General features: G+C 46.8%; 1 pseudogene; it reads right to left on the bottom strand.

The window, feature by feature from the left end:
* Window positions 1-2396: 2396 nt before the first annotated feature.
* On the bottom strand, window positions 2397-14680 carry LOC143403503 (phospholipid phosphatase 2-like; annotated as a pseudogene).
* Between the last annotated feature and the right edge of the window lie 890 nt (window positions 14681-15570).

The raw sequence follows: 15570 nt of genomic DNA, 5'->3' as shown, positions 1-15570 counted from the left end.
GCGAAGTAAAGCAGATGATTTCCTCCTCCGTGAGGGTGCATCCCGTCCAATCAGTGGGAGACCTAAGGGGTACAAAAGCTGACCCTCTTCCATATAAGAAAGAGCCCCTCCTGCCTGGCTGCCTTTGAACTCAGACACTGACCTCCTCCTGGCTGCGACTTGGAGTGGACACATCAGTTCTTCCTGGGTTTGGGCCCTGGGGCCTGCAGACTGGAACCACACCACAGTCCTCCTGGGCCAGGCTTTGGACATCAGTTCTTGTGGGTCTCCAGTTTGCTGTTTCTTAACATTATGGGGGGTGGGGGCTGGGGGGGGTGGCTCAGCAGTAGAGCGTTTGCCTAGCCCATGCGAAGCCCTGGGTTCGATCCTCAGCACCACATAAAAATAAACAAATAAAATAAATGTATTAAAAAAAAGATCATGGGGTCTGTCAACCTCCATAATTGGATAAACCTTGTCATTTTATATGTAAATTCTATTCTGCTGGGTACAATGGTGCACTTCTGCAATCCCAGCTCCTGGGAGGCTAAAGCAGGAGGATCACAAATTTAAATCCAACCTCTGTGATTTAATGAGAGCCTGTCTCAAAACAAAAAGGGCAAATAATGTAATCCCAGGGGCTTGGGAGGCTGAGATAGGAGGATCTCGAGTTCAAAGACAGCCTCAGCAAATTTGTAAGGTTCTAAGCAATTTAGTGAGACTCTGTCTATAAATAAAATATTGTAAAAGGGGCTGGAAGTGTTGCCCAGTGATTAAGCACTTCTGGGTTCAATCCCTAGAACAATAACCAAAAAAAAAAAAAAAAAAAAGGAAAGCAAAATGGGACCAGGGCTAGGAACAATGACACAGGCCTGTAATCCAACAACTCAGGAGGCTGAGGCAGGAGGATTGCAAGTTCAAGGCCAACCTTAGCAACTTTATGAGACCCTTAGCAACTTAGTGAGAGTCTGTCTCAAAATAAAAACTTAAAAGGACTGAGGATGTAGCTCAGTGGAAGAGTGCTCCTATCTATGTTCAATCCCCAGCGTGTTCCTGCGCACACACACACACACACATAAACCACACACACAATAGAAATTGGGACCTGAGGCTGCAGTTCAGTAGTAGAGTATGTACTCAGCATGTGCAAGGCCCTGGGTTTCAGCCCCAACATGCATGTGCATACACACACGCGCGCATACTCACACACACCCCAAAAAAAAAAAAAAAGAATTGATCCCCAAACAGATAATAAACTTTCCAAAAGACTTACATAGCTAGCATTAGCTGCTATCCCCCTCCCCCAAACCCACGGGCTCTAGAGTTCGGTACGGTCCTTGAGACACTTGGACACTCACATTCCAGCCTCAGGATGACTCTTCTTCTCTTTCCCACAAGATCATTCCAGATATACAGCCAAGGAAGTTTGGTATTTCCAGGTAGAGGCCAAGAACCAGGAAACCAGCTGGGTTTAGGCAGCACTGACTTAGCCAACTCAAAGACGCGGAATCCTTACGTGCACAGGGAGAGTGAGAGGCCCCGACTTACCCCACCCCGACAAGACTCATGAATGCGCAGCTTTTTAACTTCCCTTGCTACTCTACACCCCCCTCCTCCTGGCCCTGGGTGCTGGGAGATCTCTCCCCTGACCTCTGGCCCCCATGGAGCCAAGGGAACAGGGGGCAGGAGACAGTGAGAGTTAGTCTCTTAGGGGTCACTCAGGCTCCCCTGCCCCACCCCATGTCTCTCAACCAAAGGCCACAGCTCCCCGATACTTTGTCTTTGTAAGTGGCCATGTTGCAGACAAATCCTCCTGAAATTATCCTGATTTGAGTGAACCGTATGTTTACTGTTGGGACCTAACTGTGTCATCCCCTCTCACAAACCATCAGACAGAGGGGCTGGGACGTGACTCAGTGGTGGAGCACTGGCCTTGTGTGCTCAAGTCCTGAGTTCCATCCCCCCAAAATCATAAATGATCAGTCAGTGATCACCAGAAAGCTGGCTGAACAAACCTTCTTCAAGCACCAAAAATAGAACAAACGAACAAACAAACAAAAGAATGGAAAGCAATTTGCAGGAACAAATTCTACATAGGACCAAAAAAAAACTACCATCATACCCTCAGTTACACTAAAAGATACTACACTCACGAAACAAAAATGGGATTCAACTTTATTTTCTTATTTATTGGTACCAGGGATTGAACCCAGGGGTGTGTAACCACTGAGCCACATCCCCAGCCGTTTCCTTTCTTTCTTTCTTTTTTTTTTTTTTTTTTTTTGTTTGGTAAAAAACAAAATCTATGACTCAGTCTCCCACTGAAAAGGCAAACCCAGAAAGTTCTGAAATGGCTGAGGCACCAGCCCAGCCTCTGGCTTCAGAACGGGCTGTGTCGACAGAGGGTCAGGATGGCATCAGGCCAGAGTCCCACAGGGCACAGGGAAGGCCTGGACAGTCTTCCTGCAGGCCTGGAGCCCGGTCTGCGCAGGGGCGGAGGGTGTTGCTGATGGGCAGCCCAGAAGGCAGGGTCCCCATCACAGTGGAGGGACTCTGAGGCCTTGGGCACACATAGGGCTGAGGAGGGGAAGGGCAGAGTCTGGCTGGTCCTTCTGGCTGTGCACCAGGGGTGTGCTTTCCCTCGACGCATTCAACCTGCTGTCTCCACAGCCAGACCTCCTCCCGGCTGCGCCCTGGGGTCCTGCACGCCCTCGGCTCAGGCCCTCTGGTCATAACTCTGTGTGCCGGCCAGAGAGAAGCAGGAAGCCACCCTGGCAGCAAGGCCCTCAACAAATGCCTGCTTTATTAGAAACCCACGTGCAGGGGCTGGGGAGGTGGCTCAAGCGGTAGCGCGCCCGCCTGGCATGCGTGCGGCCCAGGTTCCATCCTCAGCACCACATACCAACAAAGAAGTTGTGTCCGCCGAAAACTAAAAAATAAATAATAATAAAAAAAACTCTCTCTCTCTCTCTCTCTCTCTCTCTTTAAAAAAAAAATATTTTTTAAAAAAAAAGAATTAAAAAAAAAAAGAAAGAAACCCACGTGCACACCCCCATGAAGCCCGGGGTGCCTGGCTCCCAGGCCCTTCCCCACCCCACACAAGGAGCAGCGAGGACAGCCCACAGGACACCTGGCCCCCAGGGGCACTGCTTGCCACTGGCACTAGCTGGGAACCTGGGGCCTGTCTGGGTCCTCCTGCTGACCAAGGCCCAGGGCATAGCTGGCCCACGGCTGGTCGCCTGGAGGTCCTGGCTCAGGAGGAGGAGACCGGGTAGCCACGGTGGTTGTGCCAGGCCTCGCCGACAGTCAGCGTCAGGGACAGGCTGGGCTGCGCTCCACCGCCTCCTCCAGGCAGGGCCGCAGGGGTCGGGCTTGGAGTGACCAGAGTAGGAAGAGAGCCTGGCCTCGGTGACGTTGGCAGGGCTCCCCCTGCACCCCCTCTCCAGCTGCACACAGACCGAGCAGTTGACCTGGCTCCAGTCTGGGTCGCAGACGGCCAAGAAGTCGGGGCGCAGCCGACCGATCATGCACTTGGCCAGGTCTGTCAAGGACTGGCTCCCGGCCGCCCTGAACAAGAAGGTGCCCAGCACCTTGTAGAGGGCAGCCACATAGTTGTTGAAGTCAGAGCGGGAATAGAGGCGATCAGGGTACACCAGGTAGGCTTCCCCAGCTGAGACCAGGATGACAGTGGCTGTGATGGTGGCCCCGGCCACAGGCCCATGGGTGATGGTGTCCAGGCAGCAGGATGGAGTCATCTCCACAGTAGAACCCTCGCTTGTACAGGGTGTTCACCAGGATCAGGATGGCGAAGGGCAGAGAGGCTCCGCTCCATATTGCCCCCGTCCGGGCCGTGCCCGCGACCCCCAGAGCACGTCCCAGCGCGTCCTGTCATGTCCCAGGGCCGCAGGGTCACCCCCAGCCCTTTTTTATTTTTTATTTTGAGACAGGGTTTCACTGACTTGCTTAGGGCCTCACTAAGTTGCTGAGGCTGGCCCTGAACTTGCAATCCTCCTGCCTCAGCCTCCTTGGGCCACTGGGATTACACACAGGTGCCACCACCGTGCCCGATTTATAATTATTTTGAGACGGGGACTCATTAAGCTTTGGAGGCTGGCCTTGAACTTGCCATCCGCCTGCCACAGGACACACACACACACACACACACACACACACACACAGAGTCCCCACAGATGGGATTGCAAGCCGGGGACACCATGCCTGGCTACACTCTCAGCTTTAAAGGGTGGAATTTCTCCTCTTCAGAGAGCCTGAGGCTAAAGCTCTCTAGAAAGAAGGCCCTAGAGCGCCTGTGGGAGGACGGGGCTTTCCCTTTAGGACATCCGAGCCCCAGCACCAGTCAGAGGTGGAGGGAAGCCCCTCCTGCCCTGCTCTGCAGCAGCCACGCACACTGCTCCCTCCCGATGCTTCCATCCTTCTGCCCTCGGGCACTGCACGCTCCAGATCTACCCCCCAGCAGCCTGCCCCCTTGTACACCAGCTGCCTGCCATGGCTCCCCTGTGCCGGGAAGTGTTGCCTCCCCCTGGTCTCACAACTGCAGACCAGCCCTGGCCCATAAGCCAGAGAACTGCCCTGCCAACAACAAGCGGAGCTGCAGCTTCCCCGGCGAGGTCTGAGCCCCCGTCTTGGGGAAGACCCCCCCACTTCCAAATGTGTTCTCCCTTGGATATCACCCTCAGCCTGGGGTGTCACGGAGTCTCCTTACATTCGCAGCTATTCTTTTGCTGGGAGCCATCAGCCAAGTAGGTATGACAAATTCCTTGCCAGCTTACTCCCATGCTGTCTAGTGGAAGGACTTCTGAAAGGTGACCTTGCTCAAGGACCAGGGCAGGATCCGTGTTTAGGGTGTTCCCCCTTTAGAATAGGGCAGTTTAGCATAATAGGAGAGTAGGGTGTTTCCCCTTTAGAATAGGGCGGTTTAGTAATAGGAGATTAGGGTGTTCCTCTTTTGGAATAGGGCGTATCCTGCTGCTGAGTTCCTCTTGAGTGCTTAGGGTCAGACAGTATATTTTGGGAGACAGAAGCCCATGCGGAGGGGATTTGGGAGAGAGTGGATTTGGGAAGAGAATGTGGATTCCCCCAGAACGTGTTTGTAGACGGCCGGTGTGAGTTCGGGAATAAAGAATTGCTGTTTGAATCTACAAGCTGTGTGGAGACTCGTGATTTGTGCCCAGCCGAGAGACTGCGGCATCTGGTGGCCCGTACGCGGAACGTCTGAAACTTGGAGGTAAGTGAAATTGCTCGCCCCTGAGGGAAGGCGAGAGAATGGGTGACCATTTCAGAAAACAATGTGTTCTTCTTTTGATTTATTTTGTTTTTCTTTCAAGCTGCCTATCCCTAGAAATTTCTCAGGCAAACTGGAAAAAATGGTTGACTAAAGGTTTGAAGTTTGTCGGCCCTGAGGAAGAGAAAATTGATACAACGATTTTTTATTCTGTTTTTGCTTCATTCAGTTTCGGTTTTGTTTTGTGTTATCTTATTGGGTTGCGTTATCTTTATAGTAGATTAAAACAAACTGAAAAGATGTTAAGTAAATTGTTAGAGGTTCAGAACATGGTGAAAGACATTTTAGATCAAGCAAAAGAGAAGGTCTCTCCAGCTAGTCAGACAGAGGAAGAAAATTTAAAGGAAAAGGGGTTGTTAGGAAAAAGGCCACAACAGGAGGCTGTTACTAACTCCGTTTTATCACAAGAGGGTTTAATTCAACCAACAGCCCCACCGATAGAGACAGCTGAGTGGCCCTCAAACCCCGTAGTTGATAAATGGAATCCTGAGACAGGACCTCAAAGATTAGCATGCCCTGTACTTGAACAGGTAGGAGGGCAGCGAATTCACCGTGCTTTAGATTTTAAAACAGTGAAGCAGTTAAAAGAGGCTGTAACAACCTATGGTCCCCAAGCTCCCTTCACGGTGAGCATGGTCGAGTCCATTACTAACTTGGACATGACGCCAGCAGATTGGGCTAGCATGTGTAAATCTGTGCTAAATGGAGGACAATATTTGTTATGGAAGGTTGCCAATGAGGAATTTTGTGCAGAGACAGCTAGGAGAAATGCAGCAGCCGGTTACCCTCAAAGAAATTTAGAAATGTTGCTAGGAAAAGGACCTTATGAGGGTCAGCGGCAACAAATTGAATATGATCCTGCTATATATGCACAAATTGCTGCAGACGCAGTTAGGGCATGGAAGACTTTACAAGGACATGGAGATTTACAAGGTCAGCTATCTAAGGTAATACAGAGAGCTAATGAACCTTACGCTGACTTTGTAGATAGGCTAATTCAAACGGCTGCCAAAATTTTTGGGGATACGGAACAAGCAATGCCATTAATAAAACAACTGGCTTATGACCAAGCAAATCGTTGCTGCAGAGAGGTTATTAGACCATGGAGACATGAAGATTTAAACACATATATTAAATTATGTAGAGATATTAATGAACAAGGGCAAGTCTTGGCAGCTGCAGTACAAGAGGCTTTAGATACCAGGCCAAAAACATGCTATGATTGTGAACAAACAGGACATTTTAAAAGGAGTTGCCCCATAGGAGGAGGATTTAACAAAACTAGGTATCAAAGAAATAGAATACCGGGTATTTGCCCACGATGCCGTAGAGGGAGACATTGGGCTAATGAATGCCGTTCTCAAACTACCATAGAGGGTACTCCCTTACCAAAAAACGGAAAAGGACCAGGTATTTACCCACGATACCGTGGAGAAAGGCATCAGGCTCCGTTGCCAAAAAACGGACAGCCGGGCCCAATGCTCCGGGGCCCACAACCACAAATATACGGGGCAGTGGAGGAACCCAGCAACACCATCAGAGTAGTGCCCAGGACACATTGTCCATTAAATCCCTCATCAGACAAACCCGAAGGAGCGCAGGGTTGGACATCTGCGCCTCTGCCAGAGCAGTACTAACTCCAGAGATGGGAGTTCAAATCATTCCCACAGGAATAAAAGGACCTCTTCCCCAAGGGACAGTAGGCTTATTATTGGGACGTAGTTCATCTACATTAAAAGGACTTATGATAAGTCCCGGGGTAATTGATCCCGATTATGTAGGTGAAATAAAAATTATAGCTAGTTCTCCAAGAGGTATATCAGTAATTTCACCTGGAGACAGAATAGCACAGTTGTTAATAATACCCAGCCTACATGATAAATTTCCTAGTCATAGTGTAAAAAGAGGTTCCAGGGGATTAGGCTCCACAGGTGTAGATTGGGCTATGTTGTTTTTAAATTTAGATTCTCGCCCAATGTTAAAACTAAATATTCAAGGACACGACTTTAATGGGCTACTAGACACAGGTGCAGACCTTAGCATCATATCTAGTAAGGAATGGCCAAAACATTGGCCATTACAACAAGCCACTCAAACGCTTCGAGGCCTAGGAGTGGCTACTAATCCCCATAGAAGTGCAATGATATTAGATTGGAAGGATCCTGAAGGTTGTGAGGGAACTATACAGCCCTATGTATTGGATCATCTTCCTATAAATTTATGGGGACGAGATGTCCTAGATCAATTAGGTTTGACGTTAACAAATAACATCAATCCTAATGCGCCCACTACTAGGGCTAGACAAGGTTTTAGGAAAGAAAAAAGATTAGGAAAACAAGGACAAGGTATAGCAGCACCAATTCAAATAGATCAAGGAACAGACAGACATGGGTTGGATTTTCAGAAAGGGCCACTGAGACAATCAAAATTACTTGGAAATCAGAAAGACCAGTGTGGGTTCCTCAGTGGCCCCTGACTAAAGAAAAGATACAAGTAGCCCATGATCTGGTCAAACAACAATTAGCGGAAGGACATATACAACCTTCCATATCTCCCCATAATACTCCCATTTTTGTCATTAAAAAGAAATCTGGTAAATGGAGATTATTGCAAGATTTAAGAGCCATTAATAATGAGATGGTTATTATGGGACCTGCTCAATCAGGGATTCCTCAATTGTCTGCTTTGCCAAAAACCTGGCATGTTTTAGCCATAGATATTAAAGATTGTTTTTTTTCAATTCCAATTCATCCCGAGGATAGTCCACGTTTTGCATTTACTATCCCTGCATTAAATCATGAAGGTCCTGATCAGAGATATGAATGGAAAGTACTCCCTCAAGGGATGGCTAACAGTCCAACTATGTGTCAAATATATGTTAATAAAGCAATCCAGCCACTTAGAAATCAAAATCCTGAACTACAAATATTTCACTATATGGATGATGTATTATTGGCACATAAAGATAAAAACATATTGCTGGAATGTTATGCCACACTTACAAACTTATTAAAAAATTATAATCTAGAGATAGCAATAGATAAAGTACAATTAAATTTTCCAATTAATTATTTAGGAGTTCTATTATCCTCAACCATGGTCCGTCCACCAAAAATTCAAATACGAGTAGATCAACTCAAGTCACTTAACGACTTTCAAAAGTTATTGGGAGACATAAATTGGATAAGGCCTTATCTAGGCATACCAACAGGAGAGTTGGGACCTTTATTTGATATTCTAAAAGGTCCATCAGATCCAAACTCACCTCGCATGTTAACTCCTGAAGCAAGAAAGGCATTGAAAATTATTGAAACATATATGGAAAATATACATTTGGATAGAATTGATATAAGTTTGCCTTTATTATTTATTGTACTACCAACAAAAAATATTCCTACAGGAGTATTTTGGCAAGAAGGTCCATTATTGTGGATACATTTATCTTATTCTCCTAACACTATTCTTACTAGGTATCCTGAGGCTGTAGGACAATTAATACTCAAAGGAATAAAAGCAGCGAAGGGAGTGTTTGGAATTTCTCCCAATAAAATTATTACTCCATATACTATGGATCAAATTGATGAGTTAGCTAATGAGTTAAATACTTGGGCAATAATCATGTGTAAATCTAATGTTTCATTTGATAACCACTTACCATCTAATCCTTTGTTGTCTTTTTGGTCTAAGCATCCTGTAGTTTTTCCAAAAATGACAAGAAAAACCCCTATCATGAATGCTCCAAATATATTCACTGATGGGTCAAATAATGGTACAGCAGCAGTAGTTACCCCTGATCAAACTTTTACATTTTTAGTACCCAAACAATCAGCTCAAAAGGTAGAGCTTAATGCAGTATTACAAGCCTTTTTAATGTTTAAAGATTCTGTATTTAATTTGTTTTCTGATAGTCAGTATGTAGTTAATGCTATAGTATCTCTTGAAGATGCTGGTAGGATTTCCCCTTCTTCTACTGTTTTCTCTTTGTTTTCCACTATACAAAGTCTAATCTGGGACAGAAAAGATCCATTCTTTATAGGACATATTAGAGCACATACAGGATTGCCTGGAGTCCTTAGTTTGGGCAATGATTTAGCAGATAAAACTACACATGACATACATATTTTCTCTACACTAGAAGAAGCTACGAATTTTCATAAAAAATTCCATGTTAATGCTAATACTTTACAAAAGCGTTTTAAAATAACTAAGGAACAAGCCAGACATATAATAAAACAATGTCAAAATTGTGTGACCTTTTTACCACAAGTTAATCTTGGAGTCAATCCTAGAGGACTGATACCTAACCATATTTGGCAGATGGACGTCACACACTTGCCAGAATTTGGAAAATTAAAATATTTACATGTTACAGTTGATACTTCTTCCGGATTTTTGATGGGCTCCCTTCATGCCGGAGAAAAAACTAAAGATGTTATAGCTCATTGCTTACAAAATTTTGCCACTGTGGGTGTTCCTAAACAGTTAAAAACTGATAACGGTCCTGGCTATACCTCTACCTCTTTTAAACAATTTTGCTCATCATTTGGTATTACTCATATAACAGGAATTCCATACAATCCACAGGGACAAGGCATAGTTGAAAGAGCTCATCAAACTATTAAAACGTACTTATTAAAGCAAAAAGAGGGAATTGGAAAGGGGTATATATCCCCCAAAGATAAACTTAAAATAACGCTTTTTACTCTAAACTTTTTAAATTTGGATTCATCAGGACTTAGTGCTGCGGAAAGGCATATGTATCCAAAAAATGTGCATAAGCCTAAAGTTCTTTGGAAAGATATTCTAACAGGACAATGGAAAGGTCCAGACCCAGTGATTGTCTGGAGTCGGGGCTCTGTTTGTGTGTTTCCACAGGGAGAACAGCAGCCGATTTGGATTCCAGAAAGACTAACTAAAACGATTTCTACAGATCGAAAAGAAGATGATTTGACTCAAATCCATAACAGTTGATATCCAGAACTCCAGCTTGGCCATTCTTACATCTGCGACTGTGATTAACCAGGATGCTTTTTTCAATATCTATTTTATTATTGCATTTTTCCACATCATAAGGTTCTATTTTTATTTTTTGAGCTCATACAAACCTAGGTTAATGTTTTTCTGATCAGTTTTATTTTTTGACTATAGAGTTTTTAAACATTGCAATGGAGATTTCACCTAGGTAAAGCTACAAGGCCTTTATTATTATCTTATGTGTTGTACGTTTGTTTGCACATTTGTGTTTTGTGTTATATGTCTGTGTGTGTGTATGTCCATATTTCATATATGAGGAGCGCTCATGAGAAAATGGATCCGAATTATTTATTTTTTATTCACGTGATTTAAATGGCTTAATTTAAATTAAGTAAACAGCTGTTAAGGATTCTTTTTAAAGATGGTTAACAGATCTGCTTGTTTACTAATTTAAATCAGGTAAACAGCTGTTAAGGATTGTTTTTTAAGTAGGTTAACAGATCTGTTTGTTTACTTTCACCTTTCCTTTTCATTATATTTAATAATTCTTTTCAGGATAATGTCTTTTTAGCATCATTGCCAGAATTCCTATCTACATCCCAATGAATATAACTCAACAAGTATGCTCAATCAAGGAGCCAACTTACTTTGGGAGGCAACGGACTTTGGGAGGAGACGGACAGATTGATAGATTCCTCCACTTTGAACCGCTTGCAGAACTTGCCTGGACTATGTAACTACGTTTAGTGCAGCTATTGTGGTAATGCTGGCATATATTTGCTGATGGTGTCACCAGTGATCTTTGCTGATGGTGTCACCAATGATGCAATTTTTCCAAAGGAACTGTCAATTGGCTTGGTGTCGTGGCATTTCTGTATCCTCCTCCCTTCTGCTAGTGATGGTCTAAATTTGGGGGCCAATGGCTATATGCTGGACCGGCAGTCAGTGACGGGTATGATCCAATTGCAATGGTATCAACCTAAGACAGGAGGCTGACGCCTAAAGGTCAGTTACCTAAAGGTCAGTTTTCCGATGACGGGTAAGAACCATATGTTGAATTGGACAACCTACCAGGCGCGGTCCTTAAGCCACATTAACCTCACTCCCCCACTGGCACCAAGGCCAAATTTGGGGGCCAACAGAGGTGAGGCAAAGAACCTCACCCCCCCACTGGTGCATAGACCTATCCACAAGTATGGCTGTATGCTGGACCGGTAGTCAGTGACGGGTATGATCCAGTTGCAATGGTATCAACCTAAGACAGGAGGCTGACGCCTAAAGGTCAGTTACCTAAAGGTCAGTTTTCCGATGACGGGTAAGAGCCATATGTTGAACTGGACAACCTACCAGGCACGGTCCTTAAGCCACATTACTTGTTGTTTAATTAATCAGAAGGGGGGAGATGCTGGGAGCCATCAGCCAAGTAGGTATGACAAATTCCTTGCCAGCTTACTCCCATGCTGTCTAGTGGAAGGACTTCTGAAAGGTGACCTTGCTCAAGGACCAGGGCAGGATCCGTGTTTAGGGTGTTCCCCCTTTAGAATAGGGCAGTTTAGCATAATAGGAGAGCAGGGTGTTCCCCCTTTAGAATAGGGCGGTTTAGTAATAGGAGATTAGGGTGTTCCTCTTTTGGAATAGGGCGTATCCTGCTGCTGAGTTCCTCTTGAGTGCTTAGGGTCAGACAGTATATTTTGGGAGACAGAAGCCCATGCGGAGGGGATTTGGGAGAGAGTGGATTTGGGAAGAGAACGTGGATTCCCCCAGAACGTGTTTGTAGACGGCCGGTGTGAGTTCGGGAATAAAGAATTGCTCTTTGAATCTACAAGCTGTGTGGAGACTCGTGATTTGTGCCCAGCCGAGAGACTGCGGCATCCTTTGGTCATTTTAAGACTCTCCGTGTGAGCCTCCCTGTTGAAATCACTGCGAGATTCTATCTCCTGGTTGAACCCAGACTGAGGAATCCGGGGAGCGGCTGGTATCCACAGCAACACGATGCTCTCAGAGGCTGATGCAGCTCAGCAGTAGAGCCTTGCCCAGCGGAGGTGAGGCCCTGGGTTTTACCCCGCCATGGAAAAAAAAAAAAGTGACAATTTTTGTAACTTAGAATTCTATTTATACCCAACCAAAATAGAAATCAAATGTGACAAATGTGAAGATAGAATAAGAGAATAAGACGTCTCTCCTCCTCCTCCTCCTCCTCCTTCTTCTTCTTCTTGCAGGGACAGGACGTTCTACCACTGAGCGACACCCCCATTCCTTTGTATTTGTTATTTTGAGACAGGGTCTCAGTAGGTTGCTGAAAATCTCCCTAAATTGAGGAGACTAGCCTGGAACTTGTGATCCTCTCTCCTCGGTCTGTGGAATCGCTGGGATCATAAATGTGCGACAGCATGCCTGATGTCCAACCTAAAATTCTATACCCAGCCAAAATACGAATCAAGCACAAGGGGAGAGTGAGACATTTTAAATAAAACTCTGAGGCCAACGGCGGTGGCACATACCTGTAATCCCAGCCGCTCAGGAGGCTGAGGCAGAGGATGGAGAGTTCAAAGCCAGCCTCAGCAACTTAGCGAGACCCTGTCTATAAAAAAAAAAAAAAATTTTTAGAAAGGGCTAGGGATGTGGCTCAGTGGTTAAGCACCTCCAGGTTCAATGCCCCATACCAAAATAAATAAATAAATAAATAAAATAGTGGACCTCTGAGAGCTTGACACTTCATGCAAAGTTTAGGTCGACAACAGAAGAGGCCTTAGGATCTGCAGGAGGGGAAAGAGGCTCGCAGGGTCACCTGAGCTAGAGGAGCTGGCCCGAGCCGTCAGGAAGAGCAGGCCTGGGCCACGTGCGCACGTGTCTGCGGCTGCACACACCCTCCGTGGAATACCAATCATTTCCTCATTGCTCTCGGACCCAGGCTTCTTCTCTAGACAGGCTTAGCTGGGGTCATGAGCTGCCAGGCTCCCGGGGACTTTCCAGGGCCTTCCTTTCCCCTCTGCACTCCCACATCCTCTGCCCTCAGGTTCCCACCTCTAGGTACCACGCCCAGCCTCTCGGGGAGCTGCAAGACTCACCAGGGGTGGACGGGAGGGGAGGGGAGTAGCAGCGGGGAGGAAATCTAGATGACTTGAACAACCTGAGAAATGAATGAACTGGAAATTAGCACTATTGTTGTTGTCTTTGAGTCGTAGATAGGGCAGTGTGACCCCGAAGCCATGGAGATGGAGTGGGCCCAGTGTGACGGCAATTCAGGAGGCTGGGACAGCAGGATGGCAAGTGCAGGGCCAGGCTCAGCAATTTACCAAGAACCCATCTCAAAATGAAAGGTCTGGGATGCTGGGTGCCGGGGGGCACTTGCCTGTAACCCCGCTGGCTCAGGAGGCTAAGGCGGGAGGATTGCAAGTTCAAAGCCAGCCTCAGCAACTTAGTGAGGCTCTGAGCAACTCAGGGAGACCCTGTCTGTAAATAACATATGGGGGTATGGCTCAGTGATTAAGTGCCCCTGTGGGTTCAACTCCCCAGTACCAAAGAGAGAGAGATTTTCTCTCTTAAAATCCTCTTGAGGCTCTGACTTATATTCAAGATGAAGCTGAAATCGCCTTGGCAAAGAAAAGGAATTCTCTAGAAGTCACCCCTGCCTTCTGTCCTGACTCCTCCCTGATTGCCGTCCAGTTACAGCCAGAGCGATGTTTTGGCAAACGTTGTCCAGAGGTGGGCAGGTGGGCAGGTGGGCCTCCTTCTACGGGCCCCACGCTCATGGGCCCCGAGTTGCTCAGACACGCGTACACTCACTTACTTAGCGTACCCACCTCCTCTGCTACTTGACATCAGTTGGTTTTTGCCGGAACAGAACAATACCCTTCCTAAACCACTGCTCATCTGCTCCCAGGAATGGTGGTCCCTGTGGCTAATGGTTGACACACACTGCCCCGTCCGCACTGGGCAGCCACAGATCCAGGGATGACCCAGTTACAACTGAGTCAGACCACAGACGCCTTCTACCCCCACATCCTGCCCCGTTCACACAAACACACAGCACCTCCCTGGTCAAAGTACTTGGCTCCAAAAGGGCACGGGGCTCGCTCTGAGTCCAGACCGGGTGGATGGCCCAGAGGATACCTCCTCTCTTTGGTTCCGGATGGTGCTGACCACAGGTGTGATACCTGGGAATGATAGAGCCACTTCGCTACTCAGAAAGGAGCCAGCTTTGGAAACACGGCCACAATTGCTAAAAACACAACTGGAGGTGGCTGAGCTGAAGTCCACCCCCTGCCATTTGGAGTTTTCAGATACTCTAACGAGAGGGTCAGAAAAACAGAGCCCTTGGACCGCACCTGGCCCACTGCTTCCTTTAGTACTGATAGATGGCCCATCTCATGACGGTGAACAAGCCAGACACAAGTAGTACATACTACCTGATTCAGTGTACATCGAGTATGGAAATGATCCGTGGTGTTAGGCGTCAGATTAGAGGTCACCTTGGGGGAGAGGGAAGACACTGTCTGGGAGAGTGTACAGCCATGTCTCATGTGGAGGTACCTGGGCAGTTCACACCTTAGAGATATTTCTAGGTATTTGATGATTTTGGAGTATTTTTTAAAATGGTATTTATCCTCTTTATGTATTTCTCTATTGTGGGGGGATACTCAGTTTTGGTACTGAGGATCGAACCCAGGGGCACTTAACCACAGAGCCACATCCCCAGCCCTTTTAATTTTTTATTTAGAGACAGGGTCTTGCTGAGTTGCTTAGGGCCTCACTAAGTTGCTGAGGCTGGCTTTGAACTTGGGATCCTCCTGCCTCAGCCTCTCAAGCCGCTGGGATGACAGGCGTGTGCCACCGCTCCCAGCTTCTTTATATACTTTTAATTTTGTGCATATGTGTATGTGTGTGTGGTCCTGAAGGTCCACCTGGGTGATCCAGCTGGCAATAACGGGGACTGTCACGGTTAAGGACCACGCTGCTGCTGCAGGCACCTCCTCGCCGGCTCTCCTCTTCCTTTCTCTCTGGAAGCCCTGCTTGGCCTCGACCACTGCTCTGGTCAGTCGCTGGAGATGTTCAGTCACTCTGCGATGGCCCCTCTACTGCATGTCTCATCCTAGTCTTTGCTGCCCACACCCTCTAGTTCCCTCTAGGTCCCTGTTCTGTGACTTCAGTCGATAAAATATAATATAGAAGACAGTGATTCTAGGAGGAAAGAAAACAGACACACGGTGATTGGAGCTCACAGTCACATGACCAAAGAGTCAGGGACAGTGGGGTCAGAGTTCGTGATCACGTGATCAGCTCCAGCTGCCGGTGACACTCACTGCCCCTCCATC

Source organism: Callospermophilus lateralis, chromosome 7 (assembly GCF_048772815.1).
Source record: "Callospermophilus lateralis isolate mCalLat2 chromosome 7, mCalLat2.hap1, whole genome shotgun sequence".
NCBI lineage: Eukaryota > Metazoa > Chordata > Mammalia > Rodentia > Sciuridae > Callospermophilus > Callospermophilus lateralis.
The sequence above is the reverse complement of the archived record's forward strand: the minus strand, read 5'-3'. Positions and strand labels throughout refer to the sequence as shown.